Source organism: Ciconia boyciana, chromosome 9 (genome assembly GCF_034638445.1).
Source record: "Ciconia boyciana chromosome 9, ASM3463844v1, whole genome shotgun sequence".
Lineage (NCBI taxonomy): Eukaryota > Metazoa > Chordata > Aves > Ciconiiformes > Ciconiidae > Ciconia > Ciconia boyciana.
Genome location: NC_132942.1, coordinates 43801984 through 43821958, shown reverse-complemented (window position 1 = coordinate 43821958; position 19975 = coordinate 43801984).

The following is a 19975-nucleotide window of genomic DNA, read 5'->3' as shown; positions in this document are numbered from 1 at the left end:
GGGGGGGGGGTCTGCTCTGCCCCCCTGGGGTCTCCCCCACATCCCCTCTGCAAGAGCAGGGGGCTGCCCCGGGGGAGCAGCAAGAGGCAGGAGGGATGGAGGTGGTGATGCCCAAGGCTGCGTATGCACCCACGCAGCTGCGTCGGGGCTGGGACCGCCGGGGTGCAAGCCTGCCCCTGCCCTCGCCCCCCCCGGCTGCTTTCGGTGCTGAACCGGGACCCGCTGCCGTGCTGCCTGGGCGAGGGCAGGCTCAGAGGCGCTTGCAGGGAAGGGACGGGGGCCAAAGCACCTCCATATTTGGGCTCGAAGCTTGGCCCAGGGTTTCTGCAAAGAGCAAGCAAAATTGAACGACTGCCCGAGGAGGATGGTCCAGGCTGCCTCTGCCCTGGAAAGCAGAGAGAGCAGGGGCTGCTGCCCAGGCTGCACCCCACCGGGCTCCTGGGGCACCCGCACTGGCAAAGTGGGTGGCAAAGGAGTGCAAACCAGAGGGGAGGTCTGCTCCTTTGGTGGTGGCGAGGGGCCGTAAGGATGGGTCTGCCCTTTTTGCAAGGTCTTTTGCATCTCAGGTTTCTTCGATCTGGGTAACCTTCAAGCAAGGCTGGCCTTTAGCACCTGGCTGCATCGCTCAGGGCTCGGGCCACCAGCCTGCGATGAGGACGAGCCCGCTCCCCATCTGCTCCCTTCCCTCTCCCCCATCCGGTTACAATAGCCCATTCACAAAACCATCCGAGGTCATGGAAGATGGGAGGAGGGAAAGAGCCGTCAAACCCCCTATAGATGGGGAAAACACCCACAAAAGGGGGTGGAAGCACTCTGTCCCCTCGCTGCCGTGCTTGCAGTGATGGGGCAAAATGCATGCCTGCTCGGGGGACAAAATGCCTCCGGCAGGTAGGCTTGAGACGGAGCTGGTACCGCCTGTGCTGCCTCCCCGCGCCACGCCATCTGCTCTGCGCTGGGAAACCCGTCTGGAGCCTTTGCAGGGGTTTGGGGACCGAAAGAGGACAGATGCCCCCAGCACACCACGTGCGCACCGGCGCGCCTGTGCCAGCGCTGCCCCGAGGATGCTTGGTGGGAGCCACGCGTGTCCCGGCTCCGTGCTGGAGTATCTGGGGGTCTCCCCGGCCCCAGCAGCGTCAGCAGACGTGGGTCAGGGGGAGAAGGGGGCTGTTGGAGCTGTGCGAAGTGCGGGGCAGGGGATTTATCTCCCGGCCCCTGGCAGAACAAGGAGTCCCTGTCTGCCACTGGCAGCCCAGAGCCGTGGCGGGCGGCTCAGCCGGAGACACCGTTTGTTTTTCTGGAAGCGGCTCTGATCTGCTCTCCCGGGTTGGAGCTGGGGAGGATGCCCATGGACTGGTGGACTGGGGCTTGGGCAGGTCCGAGCCTCCTGCCCCAGCCTGGCTGGCTCTGCCTGCACAGATGGATGCTCTGACCCGGTTATTGGCTCTTTGCTATTGCAAACTCCAGCCAGGCATGAAAACCAGAGCTGGGGCTGCCTTGACAGAGACGTGGGAGCTTTTGGGTTTTGTTTTCCATACAGGGCTGGAGCGAGGTCAGCCCCATAGCTGGAGGCAGAGCCAGTCCTCCCCAGCCCGTTCCTCTCCCAGTACATATAAAATCACCCAGGGCATCCCGGGTGGTGCCGACCTGCCCAGAGCCGGTCTGGGCTGCTGCCACTTATTTCAACTCCCTGATTTCTCCTTTTCATGGTTCATTTCCCTTCCCTTCATCTGCGAGACAGGACAAGAAGCTTCCTTGATTTTTTCCATGGTGTTTGTAACAGCAAATCTTGCACCTGCGGCCACTTAATGGGAACAGTGTTAAAGCAACGGGGTTTATTTGCTGCTGCACCTCCAGGCTGCCCGGCATCCCCTCCCCAGCAGGGTTAGAGGCAAAATCCAGGGTCGGCAGCCAAATTATCCATGCTTTATTTGTGTGATGATGGGCAGCAGCCCGCGGGATGGCACAACCCTGCTGTTGAGGCAGAGAAGCCTGGGGACGCTTCCCTTCGTGATGTGGGTTTTGCAGAAAAAAATAGCAAGTATTTTCTGCTTTATGCTCCAGTGTTTTGCTCACAGCCTGGATACGGGGAGCAATGCTGGTGAAATAAGGCAGCCCCTTGCTCCCGTGGGTGCTTAGGGAGCAGAGGTGCTGCTCAGAGCTTTTGGGTCTGGGTGGCAGCCCCCAAAAGGCACTTTGGTCCCCTTCCTGTCCCAAGGGCTCCGGGAGGGACCACGGCAGGCGTTCAGCATCGTGGTCGGGTCTGAGTGCAGCTTTGCAGAGTGAGACAGAGCTCCTGGCGTGGGGGAGACCTGGCTATTACATTCAGGGAGGAGGGAGTGAGATTATATCCCCCTCTGGGGAGAAAAATGCCCATTTTCCAGTGCTTACAGGGGAATGTGAAAGAGAGGGTATGCACTTCTCCCCTTCCCCGCCGCCCTTGCACAGACGCAGCTTCCAGCATCCTCCCAGCCGGCGAGGAGCCTCTTCCCCTGCCTCCCCTCCAGATCAAAGCCGAGGTCTGCCTGGGCTGTGTTCATCCCAGGGCTGTGTTCATCCCAGGGCGGGCTTTAATACAAATAAGATCATTACCAGGAGCTAATGGGGCACGTGTGCCACGACTTCCCTGCTCCATTGCTGCACCTTCCTTATATACTTTGAGTTATCTGGGGGGAAAAAGAAGTAAAACAAGGGCCGAGCCCTCCCCCATCACCACCGCTGCGTAATTAGTGTTACAGCAAAACCGCTAATATCATTGCTGGAACAGGAACTCCTCCAGCCGCTGGCCTGGGAAACAAAAGGGATTTTTTCCCCCCCATGGCTTTATTGTTGTGGGAACACCCAGCGCCCCGGCTCAAAGCCCTGTCAGGCAGATGTCGTGGGCCTGCCTAGGTCCTGGCTCCTGAAATCCCATCCCTCTTGCTCCCAGGCTTCCTTAGGCTTCCCTTCCTCTCCCCACGATGGAGGTTTGCCCCGGGTTGGCAGGACGAGAATGCGGCTCCTTCCCCCTGCACCCATCCCCGGCAGCTGCTGGTCCTCAGTAGCCTGAATCGGAGCAGACACCAGAGGAAATCTCCGTGGATAAGCTGGGGAAGCGGTGATGGGGAGGGTTCCTTTCCCTGCTAGAGGCTTGTTTTGCTGCTGAAAAAGCTGCATTATTTTACCCGGGGTAAGTAACACCTGAGAGCTTTCCTGCAGCAAAAAACGCCGGCTGCACCAAACCCGGCAGGTCCAGCCCTGGGAGGGTGCCCGTGGCCCTGCGCGGGGAGTTATTTCATGATAAAATTAAAGCGACTCATCTCTGCTCTGTTTTCACCCCGAGACGGCTCACAGGCACTGCTGAGCTTTTCCCAGCTTTTTAAGCTCAAGTCTAAGCTTTGAAATGGCAGCACTGTCCCTGCGCTGGGACACCGGGTAAAAATAAAGCTGGGGAGATGAAAGGGGATTTGCCATTTTTAGTTTAACTGCTGGAAGTTCTGCTTTTTGGCATGTCGTCAGGGTGTTGCAAGGGGGGGCAGTCCCCATTATTCGCCCAGGCGCGGGCTGTTGGCTTCGGCGTGGTGTAGGCATCGTGCGTGTGGAGCCGCCTTAGCAAAAGAGAGCGGTTTTGCCAGATGGGAAACGTGTCATTTTGCAGCCTGTGTTAAATAATTTCTAATCTATAATCTGTTAACAAATAAAAGCTCTGTGGTACAGGGTAAGGCGATGCTCCGGGTGTCGTGTCAGGAACCGCCCGGGTGCTGCTCTGCTGAGCATCGCTCGTGCATCGCAGCGTGCCCGCGGGCTGCAAAAACCTGCTCTGGGGCTCCTCGCTTCTCATCAAATTGAGCAAACCCGCTCTTTTTCCAGTGGTTGGGTATGAGGATGGCAGCAGGGAAAATTTAGCTGCAGATCTGACTGGATTATGGTTCTACAGCCTGAGATTTCCTCTTACATCCATGCTTTTTATCACAATAAATGTACCCGCAGGTGCTCTTGCTGTCCATGTAACTGCCTAATAGATATTTATTTGTTGAAAAAGGAATTAGTCCACGACTTTAATCCCATTGAGCTTGTAGTGTTGCTGCTGTACAGCAGTGAGGAGTTCCCCAGGTTAGCGCTGAGCTCTGTTTGGGAGACAAAAGGGAAATAATTTTCTTTCCGTGGGCTGGCTCCGCTTGCTTAATATTTCCTCTGCAGCTCTTCTGGTCCCTCTTAACCCCATCGCCCAAGGGTTTCTCCTCCTTTTCCTCCCTGCTCTTGCATTTCTGCACTCGGCTGCGCTGCAGGAAGGCGCAGCCGGCAGCGTTGGGCGGCAGAGCTGCCTGCTCTGCCTGCTCTGCCTGCTCCAGCCCCTCCTCCTCCTCCTCCATCGCCTTCGCTTCCTTTCTGGTTGTGCCTCTCCCCGCTGGCGTGCAGCGAGCCGAGCGGTTTGCATTGATCCGTCTGCCGCCACGCTTAGATCTCCTTTCCGAGGGATTTCGCCTCGTTTCGAGCCCGGCAGCGTGCAGGAATCGCTCACTCCATCTTTCATGTGTCTTCCTCGGTGCCAAAACTCATCTGCTGCTGGCTTGCCCAAGGCCCTTCCCCAAAACCCCCCAAACGTGCTCGGCGCCGGCCCCGCTACGGCCCCCTCCGGCACGCTCCTGCGTGCTTGGCTGGATCAGGCCTCAATTCCTTCCCTCCGGAGCTATTTGCAGCCCTCCTGACGTCCCTGACCTCTGCGGAGGCTGCGGCAGCATCTGGCAGAGCTCTGCATCCTTTCCCCCCCACCCGCCTTGCAGCCTCCCACCCCCCTTGCCCCCCGCCATGCACCGGCTGCGGCGTCTCCCTCCCTGCACGCATCCTGCTCAGCCCCTGGCGAGCTCCCGTGCCAGAAGCCGTTAGTGGGAATATCTTGGCTTGGCCAACCTCCCTAATTCGAAGGTTCGCATCCAACATGCCCGTCTTGGCGCCCAGCGCTGCGTCTGGGCTGCTGCGTGGGTGGTGGGGAGCAGGTTCAGATAGTTTCCCTTTATGGGGGGCGGGGGGGAAAGGCTTTCCTGGGGATTTTTCAGCCATAAAGCTGCTAGTTCTTTTCCATGAATTCTCCAGCGCTGACAGAGCCTGGGACATCCTCCTCCGGTACAGCAGCAGAGAGTGATGGGGGAGAGTGGGGCCCCCAGAGCATCCCCCTTTCTGCAGCCGCCCAAGCACCCTCTCCCGGCTGGCGACGGTGGCCTGAGGTCCCTAAACTGGGGAGGGGGAGCCTGGACCACGTTTATCCAGGCGTTTCTGAAACGGGGAGGGTTTGCCTACGCATCCCAGCCTCCTGCCCCGGGGTGTGCTGCCGCCTTCTCCTCCCTCTCTGGGAGTCCTGGCCCTGGGGGGATGCTGGTGGTTCCCATCGGGGAGGGGTGGCTTGAGGTCTGGGGGTCCCCTCTGCCCCGGTTGGGGTGAGGGTGGCTGGGGAGGCCTGGGCTGATATTTATAGGAACCGGTTGTCTCAGCGCTGGTTTGAAAAACCCCACGTAGCGCCAGGCTGGATCCGTGTTCTCCGGGACTTTCCCTCCTGCATTTGTCAGTGTCAGCAGGAGTAATTTCATAAATATGCTGGGAGCAGGGGTGGGGACTTCACCCAGACTTTACGTCAATGTAAACAGCCCTAATTGGTGCTGGAGCCTCATAATTCCAGGATTTCCCCCCCTCCTTGCCCGCATGCATCGAGGAAATTTGCAGTGCCAAGGCAAAGCGTGTTTTCATTCATAAATCCCAGGGGGGGCCGGGGGAGCAGGGGCTCGCTGGCATTTCTTGCCTGGGGGTGCTTTTTATTTCCCCGTCCCTCGCCCTCCCAAATCTAACTTATCACTTTCTTAAAGCGGTGGCGGAAACGCATGCATGTTTAATGGTCTGAGTGCTGGGAAGAGAATATAGCCATTTACTGCTCAAAGGCCGCGCCGGGGCCTGCCTTACGGCCCCTGGGAGTCTTCCTGCCTTCTCACAGTTAGTCATTTGATGGCGTACGAGCTGGTCGTATGACTGTAACCATATGGTCTTTGTTGGGAGGCAGACCGGCCTGCCTGCACCCAACCTGGGGGCTGCGGGGCCGGGATTGCTGCCGGTCGGTCTCCGGGAGCGGGCGATGAGCCCTGTTTTCTCGCTGGCGTGCATCACCCAGGGGATCTTTGTATTTGCAGTGGGGGCTTAATGCATCCTGTGCTGGGACCCAGCCGGGATGGGGGACAGGTTGGTGGCTGTGTCTAGCAGGGGGTCACGGGGCCGGGAGCATCCACCTCCCACCCATCTCCAAATCTCTCTGCCCTGGCGCGAAGGTGAAGCCACCCGGGTCATCTGCACCCGTGCACCGGCTTGGAAAGCCAGGTCGAGTGGGCACGTTTGCCTTGCAGGGCACTGGCCGGCCGCAGCCGATGCTGCGTGGGAAGGTGCTGGGTTCACCGGCGAGGGCAGAGCCGAGGGCGACGCTGCTGTCCCCCACCACGCATCTTGCAGCGTCTTCGAGCTCCCGAGCACCAAACCAAGCAAGCTGGGCAGGTTCCTGGCACGAGCTCAAGCAGACATCAACTGCCCACTCCTCCTCCGTGTCTGGGAGGGCGCGGGGATGTGATTTGCCTGCCATTCCTGTGGGATCCAGCTTTTTCCATGTGTGGGGTTTTGTTTTTTTATTTTTCCAAAGGGCTTGGAGGAGGAACTGTTTGGCTGGGCAGTCTCCCCACTTGCATTTCTCAACCTCCACCGTGCAGGATTTGCAACCTGGCCGAGCCGGCAGTGGCTGGATGGGGAGCTGAAGCAGAGAAAGGGGCTGGGGGCTGCCAAAGAGGAGCCCCCCCCCCCCCCCCCCCAGCTACGCTGTGCTGGGGGGGCTCCTCCTTGGCAGCCCCCAGCCCAGGGTTCCCAGAAGCCGGCTGCCAATCACCCACTTGCATTAAAGGCTCTTTCCTTCCTATGAAATTAGGCTCATAAAAGAAAAAAAACAAAAAAACAAAAAAAAAAACTTGGCAGCAGCCAGGGCAGAGTTATGCTGAGCTGCAATCGCACCCGGCGGCTGCCACATCCCCCTGACCCACAGTGAGGGTCGGCAGCCTTGGGATGCGGCTTTGGTGTGAAGCTGCCTGGCTGCTCTGCTGGCCCGGGGGTGGGTGTGAGCGTGGTTTTTGGGGGTCCCATGGGCAGCAGCATCACCCCCGCTTCTCCTTTTGAGGCTGGGAGGCTGGCTTGGCAGGCGCAGTGCAGCGTGCAGGAGGGACTGTGGTCCCAGTGTGTTTCACTTATGGTGCCCAGAAATAGACTTGAATCCTTCCCCTCGCTGCCCTCCCAAAAAGCTGAAGTGAAACCCAGAGGAAATCAGCCATCATGGCCACATCTGTGGCCCAGCGCTGGGGGCTGCTGCCGAGACCCTCCGTCCCCCGAGCCCACCCCCATCACAGCTGCCCTCCTGGCACAGGGCGAGCAATGGGGATGCAGGGCGGGATGCTGGAGCAGGGGAATACACCTCGAACCCCCCCCCACGGGGATTTTGCTCTGGATGCACGCCCAGCCTTCAGCATCTCAATACTGGGGCAGAGACGGGCTTTGCTCCCTCCTTCATCCCGGGGTGAAGGACCTGCCCGCTCGGGCAGCAGGTCTGAGTGGGAGCAGATTGCCCCCTCCGGGGTCTCTTTTGGCTTTTGCAGCCTGAACAGCCCCGTGCTCACAGGCACCGGGGGAGCTCCGGGTCTCCTGTAGGACACCGCAGGGTCACCTTTCCCTCCGGGTGCCAAGAGGAGAAATGCTGGCTCTGCCAAGGGGTCCCCGAATGGGACCAAGGTGTTAATGGCACCGCAGACGTTGAAGATACCATCTCGCAGATCAGGAGTGGTCCTGGCAGGGCTGCACCGATGCTGCAGGGAGAAACCTTGTAGCCTGGCAGGCTGCTGCTTAGGAGGCAGTTGGGTCCAAGCCATTTTGTTGAGGATGTGTAGGAGGGATGAAGCTCGCAGTCCTTCTGGGCTCGAGTGGGTGTGATGGGAGCCGACTGCAGGTCTGGACAGGACATCCTCCAGTCCCCTGGGGCCAGACTTGTCCTTAGCTCTGCCCCCAGTGTGATGGGGCCCGGCTGGGTGCACGCTCAGGTTATAGCCATGCCTTGTACAAGGTGCTTGCACGCACCGTTAGCAATGGAGATGCTGGTGCATTTGCACAGCTGGCGGTCAGGCCCAAAGGGCTGTCCCCAGCTTGAGACACCAGCACCTTTGTCCTGATGCGTTGCTTCTAGCAATAGCCGGGACCTGCTTGCACACACAAATCCCATTTCCATGGTGGGATTTGCTGCTTGCTGCCCTGAAGCCAGTGGTCCGTCCATGCCGCAGCTCCATCGGTGGTGTGAAGCGATCCCGCTCACCTCCCGCACCCCAGTCCCCCGGGACCGTGATGGATGGCAAAGCCGTGCAACCAAGGTGGGGGACCCCAGCCGGCCCCGGGGGGCTGCACGTGGGTCAGACCTCTCCGCTGGCGGCACCTGCCCGGGGCCAGCGCCAGGAGGGCGCGGGTGCAGCTGAGACATTTCCGACCTGCTCTCAACATCTGGGATGCTGCTGTGAGTGTTGGATTTGGCTGGGGTGGGAGGGCTCGGCGGAGCCGGGGCTGCGAGTGGGGGGGTTGTCCCACCCATGCTCCCAGCTTGCCAGGGTAAATCCAGCCTTAAACAGAGCTGGGCTCCATCCCCCCTAACTGGCTCTGGTGGGAAAGGCAGCCTGTTTATTTAAAGCATGTTTTAGTACCTCTCGGCTCCACCGATGGAGGGGAAAGCCCCGGGAAGGGCAGTGGGCAGGATCCGGGCATCCTCGAGTGGGACCGGCTGCTCTGCTACCAGTGGCTCAGCCGGCGCCGGGCGCGGGGACGTGCTGGGGCTCGTGTCACCCTGCCCTCCGGCACACACGCCTATTTATGCCTTCGTCCCTCTTGCTGACTTTGACGTATTGCAGATGTTTTCTTTTCGGGCTGGTCAGTGGAAGAGGAATGGCTTCGTATACATCGGAAGCACCGTAAATCACTGCGATGGATTTCTCAGAAAGGCTTCCAGCCAGGGCCATAAACATATTGCCTTCGGCCAATATGACATCCATGGAGCTCCCCGGCTGTCCACCCGGCCGGCGTGCAGCTCAACGGCTCTCTCGCATCCAGCTAGCACTCAACAGCTGATAACTACTTTTTTTTTTTTCCACCCCCCTTTTCTTCCAAGAGTTGAGCTGTTCTTCGAACTAAAAAGCTCGAAAGGGCCTCCAGCCAACAGCTTAAAACCCAAGATGTAGGTTTTGTGAGCTGGGTGGTTTAGCCATTACAAAACACATGCGTTGGTGTTCAGGTTGCTCCGGGACCCCCATCATGGGCCAGGTCCCCCCCGGGCAGGAGCACGATCCCTCCCCAGCGAGCAAAGGGTCTGGTAACTCTGGAAAAGGCAATTTATTTCTACTGGCCACAACAACTCCCACTTCTCTGGGGGAAAAGGTAAAAAAAAAAAAAAAAAAAAAAAAGAGATCTTTGAGCACAATTAAATTTTTTAAAACTGTAGTCATCCCCCTCTGTTCTTCACAGTGTTTTCCCACCAGCAGGGTTAGGAAATCGTGTTTTACATCACTTTGGCTGCCGACCCTTGCGAGAGATGCTGGATTTCAGACAAAAGAGCTGGAAGGGGTCTTCTGAGCTCACCTCAGCCCGGGGCAGGAGGAGTGGTTTCATAAAGAGGTTTAATAAGCAGGTTGGTCTAAAGAAAATGGCATGGAAAAAATTCCTGGGCGATGGATGCCCTGGTCATGTTGTGGAATATGAAGTCTTCTGCTGGGGAGAAGGTGCTTCCCTGCAAGCGTTGCTGCTCTGTGTTTTGGGGCCACTGGGTCCTTCAGGACCTTCGGGGAAGGGTTGCCCTTCTGAAAAGTTTGCAGCAGATTTGGTCCGATGTGGAAAAGAGTAAATTGGGGATTTTAATTTAAACTTGTCAATGTTTAATCACTGCAAAGTTGCTGTTTTCATCCACAGGTCACAGCAGCCTCAGCAGGATGGCCAGGGGCACAGGGCACGTGATGGGGCTGGGACCACCATGGGAGCAGGAGGGTTTTCCAGCCCCCTTTTCTGGGTGTCTCTGAACCCCGCTGGTGTTTCCAGCTGGGATTTTATCCTGGCTCCCCAGTGTGCCTTTCCATATGTGTGGCTGCTTGGCATAAGCCCCTGCGCGTAGTGAAGCCACCCGCCCTCGGGATGCTTGTGAGAGCCATAGCTTTGCCCCTAGACAGGTATTTGCTGCCCTTTCAAGGCAGAATATTGGCTTCGATGCTCTGTCCCTCTCTCCTGCAGCTTCTCTGTGGGTGCTGAGCCTGTGGGGTTTGGGGACCCCTCCATGTCCGGGGGCTCTGGCTGGCAGGCGTTGCACGCAGCATCCTCACCGCTGCTGCCAGCAGCCCGGACCACCGCTGGCGCAGGTGAGCTGCTGGCGGCAGAGCAAGCCGGGAGCTGCTCCCCACTCTTGCTCTCCCTCCCTCCCTCCCTCTCTCCCCGCGGAGCGTTTGGACAAATAAAGTTCGGAAAAAATCCGAGCTGGAGCTGCTGACTCCTTGTGCAAGCGGTTTAAAATAGGCCACGCTGTTCCAGCCCGGCGGCAGCCAGCTGGCCCCATGGCCTCCCCGCTGGAAAACAACCGGGAACAATAACACGGGAGCCCCGCGCCGAGCCTGTCACCACGGCACAGGCAGCGCTGGGACGTGACCCGCTGCCACCCTGCCTCCCTGCACGGTGTCCTGCCCAAACGTGGGGCTGTGGGTCCCTGGGGGCATCACGGGGCTGGCAGGAGCAGAAGGGCTGTGTGGCGGGGGGGGGGGGCAACTCGGTGACATTAATGACAGGTTTCCCTTTGCCGTGCAGGTGGGATGTCACCGGGAGGGAGAACAGAGGCACCAGCATTGGGGGTCCAGGGCGTGCAGAGGAACAACCCTGCGACAGCATCTCCCCCCGCCTTGCACTGGCTGCGCCCGTGTCTCTGCCTCCGGTGGGGTCCTGGGCAATCGACCCGCTGCTCCTATTGCAGTTCTGTATTTTCAGTGCAAAGCGGCAGTGCTGGCCGGGAGCCCGGGGGGAAGCGGGCCCCAGGTGGGCTGGACAGCGAGGTGCTGTGGGGTAGGACCACGTCCCCCCGGGGCCGGCCGGTGCCGTCAGCCCGCGGTGCCTTTTCCGTGCTCGGCGGTCCTTCGGGGACAGGAAGGGCTGCATTGTAAGACGGCCTTCCAGGATTTCCTCCGGCAGCTCTCGGAGCAGGATGCGGCCGTGCACCGGCTTCCAGGGGAACCTGCAGCCTGCATGGATGCTGGGGTGGCCTGGGGACCCTCCACCTCTCCTTTCCAAGCCAGCCTGGGTGCTTGTGGTCCTGGTCATCCCAAGGGGACTCTGCAAAGCGTGGGCCAGTTCCCATGGCAAGAGGGAGGGCCGAGAGCCGGCAAAGAGGTGGGAACCCCATCAGCCCTGGCCTGATCCAGCACAGCCAACAGGCTCATTCACCACCCTGGCCCAAGAGTGTTGTGTAAAGGAGGCAACGGGGTCCCCAGTGCAGGCAGTTTAGCTCGTGTCTGCTCCTAAAGGTGATCCTTGAGCATCCTTGGCAGTCTCAGGGACCGGCGTGCCAGCGAGAGCTTGGCTGGACACGGAGCAGGAGGAGCGCGGTGCCCCTGGGGTAGCTCCCGCACCGCAGGCACCGCGATGCAGCTTGTGAGGATGTGAGCAATGCACCGGGGCTCCCAGGGGACCGGGGACATCACCCCATCCCAAACCTGCGTGCAAACATGGGGTGCACCCCATCACTGTCCCTGGCTTCTTTCCTTGTCCCTGGCCACCGCTGCTGGCATCTGCCTTGCTTCCCCTCGTCGCTGTGCTTGGACCGTTTCTGATCTTCCTTCCAATGTGGTCTGAGAAAGCAGGAGAGCAAAAGCATCCATCCGTGGGGACACATCCATCCCTGATGCCCCAGCCCAGAGCGGGGGCATCAACCGAAACCTATCTGAGGGGTGCAGCATCCTCCCCTGCCACCGGCGTGGGCTGTGCACGACATGGGCAGTGCCGCTTGTCCTCTGCGCCCGTTCCCTCCGTACTGGCTGCACCGAGAAGGGCGATTCCTCGTTGCGAGGATTAATGGTTGCGTGCAACTTGCCTTGAAGAGCTCGGCACCTAGGCTGGGGGGAGGAGGAGGATTTGGCAGCCGGGAGCAGGGGGATTAGCAGAGATTTGTTGGATGTCAAGGAGAGAGGTGCCAAGTTTTATTTGCTGGAGTAGAAGCCCCGCGGCAGGGGACCCCAAAGGATGCTGCGTGTCCCTATCAGCTCGCTGCAGCACTCGGGGCCTGCTGGGGGGGGACCGGGGCTTTCTGCATGGGGGAGCCCATGGGTTAGCGCTGCAGGGAGATGCCACAGAGGCAGCTTTTGGCTTGCGTGGTTTTGAATAGGTACCACGGGCTCCTCACTGGCGTGGCCGGGGCCATGGGGGTGTCCATGTGCCTGCAGTCCTGGAGGATGGAGCTCTGCAGGGCAGCATGAGACGGATCAAATGCATCGCTCCTTGGGACGTGCAGGAGGTTAAAACCAGCTTGGGTTTAAGCCGAGCCCACGCGGTGCTGGTGCTAAAATGCCTTTGGGAGTGCAGCCCCTCGCCGGCGGGGAGTGGGGAAGGGGGCGAGCTCGCAGCCCCGGTGCTTCGCCGGGCGGCACGGTGAGCCTGCAACATCTTGTGTAACAAGGAGCAAGCATCAAAGGGAAATGCCTGAGCGAAGCAATAACCCACGCTAACAACAAAAAAAAACCCCTCTCCCCTTTCATTTCCCTCCCTCCCCTCTTGACCTTGAAGAATGCTGGAAGGTGTCATGTCATCAGCATTTCCCAGCCGCTGGGAGCTGGGGGGGGGATTTTTTTTCTTCCTTCGGGGCACCCTGCCAAGAATAACAGCCGACTCCAGCAGGTCGGCACAGGAAGGGAACGGCTGGAACCTGATTTGCAGTCAGACGCTCGAAGAGCCAGAACGCGTTTTATTGAAGAGGTCCCCAGGGAGGCATAAACCTTTCCCCCCCCAAAAAAAAAGAAAGAAAAAAAAGCCTTTCCGATGAAGCTGTATTTTTTTAATATGTATTTTTAAAAGCCTTTAGGATAAACTTGCTTTTTTCATGTTGCTGGCGTTGATGTACTGCGAGGGTGGGAGTGGGGAGGAATGAGGAGAGGTCGGGATGGGGACCCCATCCCTGGTGCACCCTGATTTGGGGCTGGGCGTGCATGGAGACCCCCCGGATGATGGTCCATTTCCCCGGTGGGTGCAGGCTTCATCTCCGCTGGCAGGGCGAGCACATCCCTTGGGATGGATGCATTTAGCAGAAGTCAGATGGAGACACACGGGCACAATTCCTCCCCGGAAGGGGACGTTGCTTGCCCGGGAGACAACCTGGGCACAGGTCAAGAGGTTCAGCGTCCCCATCATAACCGGTGTTCCTGAGTCCGACCGTGCTGCCCGTTAAAGACCCCATGGCTGGAGGCGTGGGAAGGTTCCCAGGGACTGCTGGGCGCTGAGAGCATCTGCGTGGCTGGAGGAGGCAAATCGCTGCTGGAAAACCCACCTTTGGTTGGGAAAGTGATTAACAGGACACAGGGACACACTTTAACCAGACAGACCGGACAGGAGCTGGCAAAGGAGGAGGTGCCCGGCCCACGTGGAAGCTGCAGGAGGATGGAGGGCTTCGCGGCCGCAGAGGTACCTGCCAAACTGGGGAGGGGGCTCTGGGGGCTGGTGATGCCTCTTGACGGGCACGGGAGGAGAAGGGCTCGGTAGAGGGAAGGGATGAGCTGGTGGTTATGGGAGTTTGGGGGGTCTGGGCTCACGTTCCTGCAGATTAGCCCCTTTGCCTCAGTTTCCCCAGGCGTAATGTGTCCAAAGGGATGCGTCCGTCGCGGCTGATGGGATCCAGTGCCATGCGGGGAAGGTGAGCCCGCAGCGGCAGGGATGAGTGCCGGCTTCTCCTGCACGGCCGGCACCTTTCCCGTGCATCAGTGCTTGCCACAGCGGGGCCAGACCCCGCACGGGCTGCGCTTGCCACTGCGGGGCTGCGGGCTTCTGCCCCATTATTGCCAACAAAAATCTTTCCAATACAGAAGTTTCTCTTCTCACCCTTTGGCTGCAGAAGGGACAACTGATTCCTGATCCACTCCAGCCTGCGTTTACCAACCTGCCTTCAAAAAAGAAAGAAAATAAACCCCATCCATCGCTTGGCCACCCGACGGCACAGGAGAACCTCCCAAACAAGCACTTCCACCAATTCTTAGAGCGAAGACACCGGCGGCAGCCCTTGATCTGCAGCCCCAGTGGCGAACCTGCTGAGCTCCCGGCCCTCGGTCTGCTAATCTCCTCCCGCAGCTCGCTAAATCCTGCAAGATGTTCCCAATAACGAGCACGGGCCTTGCAGAGCTTCATCCTTGGGGACATCTGGTACCCTTGGCTTCCCTGAGCTTCAGATAAGCAGCAGTTGGCTTTGGGGGAGCAGGGACGGCTGGTGTTCACACCCCGGTGAGACGTCGCAGGGTTGGCGTGACCGTGGGGTCGGGGTGACGGCCATGGGTGCCGGGATCCCAGGGTGCCGCTGGCTGGGTGCTGTGCTGACAGCTCGATCCCCCCAGCCGATCCGCATCCCTCCACCGGGAAGCACCGGGGAGGAGTGGGTTCCTTGCTGCCGGCTCGCAGCCGGGGCCGCTGGATGTGGTGAAGCCATGCAGCTCTCCAGCTCCCTTTTAATTCCTTTCCCAGCTGCGTTGCCTCATCGCCATGACCAGGCTGTAACCGGAGCGGGTCAGCGTTTTGCTGATGGAATGTTTTTCCATCGGGAAATACCAATTTCTGTGGGAACATCTCAATTTTGACCAAATTTTTCTTTTTTGGGGGGGGGGGGAATAGTTAAAACCAGGCCTTTCAAGGAGGTTTGCCTTCCTCCTAACATTGCTTTTGAGACGAGCACAAAAGGGTGGGTTGTGGAGCGCGCAGGGTGCGTGCTGATGTGGGAGTAATATCAGGGCTAAGGAAAGCCCCAGATGCCCTTCAAAACTAGTAAGCTAGAATATTTTTTAAGTCCAAATAAAGTGGCTTATTAACCTCAGAAAGACTTTCAATCTGGATTTTGGAGAAAGATTCAGCCTTTTTTATCTCTCCCTCTGTATTTATACAGCTCGTTTTGCTTTTTCCCATGCCGTGCTACTTGGGCATCCCAGGCACCGCTGCATCCGCTTGGGTTTGACATCCCGGGTACCAGATGTTGGCGGGGGGGAGAGGCAATGCCGAGAGGGATTTTCGGCTGGGCAGAAGCCGTAACCTCCGCCTGCTTCCCGGGGGGACGAGGGCACCTAACTCCCTTGGGCTCTTTTGGAGCTCCACCAGCTGCGGATCCGGCCCCAGCTCCCCGCGGCTGCCCGGCAGGGCAGATGGCATCTTCGGCCGGTGAATAACGGGCCGGGAATAGAAAGCTGAAACCAGAGACCGTGTCTTCCCATTGCATCTTCAGCGTCATGTGAGAGGCTCCTTCCCTCCCATCCCGCTCGGCAGAGGCCAGGGCTTGCCTAGAAATAGCTCCTGGCACTCACGCGGCAGGACCTCGACCTGCCCCGCCGCGTGCCGGGGAGCCGATGCCACGCACGGCCCCACCGCGGCTCCCTGCATCGGGGCTCAGTGGCCGAGCAGGAGCGGAACGGGCTTGGAAAACACTTTGAGCTTGGAAAACGCTTTGTGCTGCCCACGGGGGGGATGCCAAGTTGCTGGGATGGGTTTGTGCCCTGGGCCGCTGGACGCCGGGGAGGACACAGGGTGCAGAGTCCCTGCTTGGCACAAGCCCCCGAGGGCACCGTGCGGGCCCGGCTGCTGCTCCCAAATTTTTACTGCTGTGCAAACTGTTACTATTTGCACTGACAAACCTTTTCTTCCTTTTTTTTCTCCCCCCCTTCCCCTCTCCTCTCCACCCTTTTTTAATAGCAGCCTCTAACAGCCACACTCATTCTTCTTTGTTGACACGGCCCTTTGGCATCAGCACTTGGCATTTGCAGAGCAGCTCGTTCTGGAAAGGAAAAGAAAAAAAAAAACCCTTTTTTTTAAAAAAAAGCAACCCGGCCCTTGTGCCTTGCAGGGGACGTGGCTCCCTCCTGCCTCGCAGGGCACGGTGCCACGGGGTGAATCAGCGCCCGGCCCCGGCGAGGGTGAGCCGGGAGGTGTGGTACGAGGTTAATGCCGCCGGATGCCCACACAGGGACTCGGAGCAGGGACTGAGGGTGCTGGGCCTTCACTTTGCTTCCATGTATGTTCATGCACTCACACGGGCGTGTGCACGCTCCTGGCCACCTCCAGGCTGGCCCTGGGGCTCCCAGTCGGACCCAACCACCAGCGACCGCCGGACCAGGCGCCGAACGCGTCCCCGTGATGGCTTTGTCCTCTGGCTGTCGCAGGAGCAGCGATTTCTTTGCCGCAGCATCTCCGAAAGTGCTTGACGGAGCAGAGCGGCTCCAGCTCAGCCGCAGCGTGTCCTCGCGGAGCTGCGGTGGCTGTCGGTGGCCCCCTCCTCTCCCAGGAGTCACCTTTCTCCATCCTGCCTCGTCCCTGCAGCATCCCTCCCTCCCAGGCATGGACCACCCAGCATCCTCCCGCACTGCAGACCCCGTGCTCCAGTCCACGGCTGCGGTTTCAGCACAGGACGGCTGCCTCTCCATCCCCTCCGCTCGCCCCACAGCTCCCCGACGCCTGCACGCAGCTTTTCTTGGGTCATCTCTTTTTTTTTTTTTAATTTCTGGTTCCAAGCCACGCAGAAGCAGATGTTCCTGCTCACACCAGCCGCGATCTTGGCTGAGAGCATCCTTGACTCACCTGCATGGCCATGCGAAGGACCGGGGGAAATAGTTTACAAGTGGGAGAAAACCTGGCTGGGCTTTTCCAGCAAAAGGAATAGAAGAAAAAAAATGAAGAAAAAATTATGAAAGTAAAAAAAGTAAAAGAAAGGTTAAAGCAGCAGATAAAAGATATATCCTGACTATTTCCATGAACCAGCCCTATCTTTTCCATCTGAAAAAGCAGCACTAACCGAGTGCAGAGATCAGCCTTTTTTTAAAAAAAAAAAAAGAAAAAAATAAGCTTGCAGAGAAAAATACAGCTGTTGAGCGCAGAGTTCAAGGTCATCGAACACCAGGCCAGTGCCCCGGTGAGCTGCGGCTGTGTGCTGCCAGCCTCACCCCGGGCAGGTGACACCATGGTGCTCAGGCTGGCTGCCCCGTGCCTCAGTTTCCCCAGGTGGCATAGCAGGGATCGTCACCTGTGCCTGCGTGTGGTGGCATTTATATGTCCCCGTTGGATTTTGAACAGGGATGGTGGTGGGGCTGGGCTGCCCGGCACGGTGCCCTTTCCGCCTGGGTTTGCTCTCTGGCAGGACGCTGGGAGCCCACGGGCGGAGGTGGGAGCCTGGTCATGCGCTGTGGCGAGGCAGCGGCTGTTCTGCCTCCCCGGCCGTGCACGGCTGGGAATTGCCTCCTTGGAGAAATATTCCCTTTTCAAACACCAGACCCCGTGGAGGATTATCCGGAGGGGGTGGCTGGGGGAACAGTCACGCTGTCTCGAAGGCTCTGTGTTGTTTGAAATGCTCTTTAAGGCACTTGATGACTCACAGCAACAGCTGGAAGGAATAAGCAGTTGGTAATTTCCATATTAACCTCCCGGTCCTGGGGACGGGGGGAATCTGCAGCACGTGCCCACTCGTGAGGGTGCAGCGGCACCTCGCCGGCGTGCTGCGAAGTGGGTGCTGCTGGGCACCATCCTGCAGTGCCCGAGGGGCCGCAGGGATGTGGACAGGGATGGGGAGAGGGATGGGGATGGGGACAGGGACAGGGATGGCGATGGCCCGAGCACTGGGCAGGCTGCTCGCATATCCATCCCGAGCCCCTGCCCGGTGCAAGCCGGGGGAGCGCCGCACCATGAGGCTGCTGGGGGCTGTTTGTACAGCACCTTGCACAACCGGCGCCGAGTCCTGATGCAATACGGTCACGCAGCGGCTGTCCGGCCCCTGCCTTGTGAGGGACATCTGTCCCTGGGGCTTGCCTTTGTGCAAGGGGACGATTCTGCACTGCAAGCCAGCAAGGAGGTCTAAGATGGGCGCAGTGGGGATGTTCGCCTCCTGAACCTGGGCTGCAGCCGTCCAGCTCGAGAGAGGAGCCATCCTGCACCGCATCCCGCTCCGTCTGCATTGCATCCTGCTATCCCCACGGCACTGAGCTTGGAGGAGCGCACCTGGCTGTCACCATCCCCAGCCCTTGGGTCGCTGTAAAATGCCGGCTCCGGCAGGAGGGCTGCACGCCTGCAGGAGCCGCGGTGGAAAATCCTGTGCTAGGCTCGCCTCGATCCCCACGCGCCCCGGGGGACGCATTTGCCGCCAGGGCATATGTTTTCAGTTCTTGCCGAGGCCGACTTGAGAAATTTTCTCTCCCTCCCAGCTTCTCTGTTGCAAACAGCAACCGCAGGGCCGGGGCGGCACAGGATGATAAATGAGCTGCTCTGTCCCTGCGCAGCCAAGGCCCGGGAAGCTGCTCCAAGGCAGGCTGCATCCCGGCGGGACACGGGGGGAGATGGGGGGCTCGCGGTGCCACCGGAGAGCGGTGCGGGGGGTTGGTGTTTTGGGGCAGGGTGGGGAGGGGTGTCTGGCCCTGCTGAGCTCTGGTCCTTGAATGCAGCGCGTTGTTTTCTCGCCCATCTGCGGAGCAGGCGGGAGAGCATCTGTCGGCCGCGCTCGAAGGGTGGGCTGAGTCGGCGGCTGTGTCTCCCCGGGGAGCTCAGGCTGGGCAATCCGGGGTGGCCCGAGACCCTGCTCCCCAGGTAAAACCCGGAGGCAGCAGCGGTAGAGGACGTACGGATGGGGTAAAGAATTCCCCGATCCGGTGCCGCTGCCCAGGGTCAGGGATCCTATCCCACCCGGCTGGCCCCATCCCACCCGGGAAAAGGGGTGACGCTGAGAGACCCTGTGCACCTTTAAAGAACATCGGAGTCATGCCCACCCCGAAGCGCGCAGCGTTCCCAACCTCCTCGGTGCATAGAGCAGCCGCCACATCAGGCCTATAAATAAATAAAATATAACGAGGCCCTGCTGCCTTCTGGAAACCCCTGAAAAAAGCCCCGTAGAGCCAGTTCTCCCAAGGTATCGTGTTCCCCGCTTTGTGTGTCGCCTCCCACCCCCCCTTGCTTCTTTATTGCCGGAGCCATCTGCGTGGAAACTGGATCCGGGTCCCCGAAGAGCCCTCCTGCCCCCTGCCCGCGCTCCAGCTGATGTCACACAATCTGTTTGATCTCACGGCCAGTTGCCGGGGAGCGCCGGACGCTGTCACCCGCGGTCTGGGTGGGAGATGACATCAAGGGCCGGTCAACCCAAGGGGGACGCAGCCGGGGTGCCCCGAGGGCGAGGACCGTGCTCGCAGCGGGGGTGATGGGGAGCGGGGACGATGTGGCTTCTCCGCATCAGCCGGGCGTCCCGACGCGTGGCTCGGGCGTTCAGCCCGCGGTCCCGCCTGTCCCTCTGTCCCTGTGTCCTCCTGCAGTTACCGACCTTGCCTCTTTGGGTCTGATCCTGCACAGCACCCTCCTTCGGCAGGACAGGCTCAGGGCTTTGCAAGGACGGGACCGGGGATGTTGCAGTGGCTTGCCATGAACTCAAACTCAACAGTACTGCCGGGAGCAGGCTTCTTCCTAAAATGACCGCTTGAAAAATATCCTTACAGCTGCTAATATATTTTTTTTATCGGGAGAGCCGTGCCGAGCCGGTGGTTATGCTGACTAGATGCTCGGGCGGTTAATAAGTCAGGTTTAATTGTGGCTGGACCTCGGTACAGTTTGCACTTCCGCGGTGCCTATTGTCCAAGGACAGCAAAATGCTTTACAAGCATTAAATCTTATCGCAGGCTGCAAGGCAGGTAAGGATATACCGGGATTATTGCATGCGTCG